This window comes from Borostomias antarcticus (genome assembly GCF_949987555.1).
Source record: "Borostomias antarcticus genome assembly, contig: scaffold_53, whole genome shotgun sequence".
In the NCBI taxonomy this organism is placed as follows: domain Eukaryota; kingdom Metazoa; phylum Chordata; class Actinopteri; order Stomiiformes; family Stomiidae; genus Borostomias; species Borostomias antarcticus.
The window spans coordinates 1,554,762-1,555,000 of record NW_028176149.1 but is presented as its reverse complement, the minus strand read 5'-3'; positions in this window follow the sequence as shown (position 1 = coordinate 1,555,000).

Genomic DNA, 239 nt, shown 5'->3' with positions numbered 1-239 from the left:
TCCTACACAGCAGCCAATGAAAATGTTCTTACACAGCAGCCAGATTGTGACATCACAGGGATGCTCTGTGATGTCACAATCTGGCTGCTGTGTAGGAACATTTTCATTGGCTGCTGTGTAGGAACATCCTCAATGGCTGCTGTGTAGGAACATCTTCATGTGCAGGAACATCTTCATCGTCCAGGAAGGGTATAAAAGGGGGCCGCGCCGCCCTGAGAGTCACTAGATAGATAGATAGA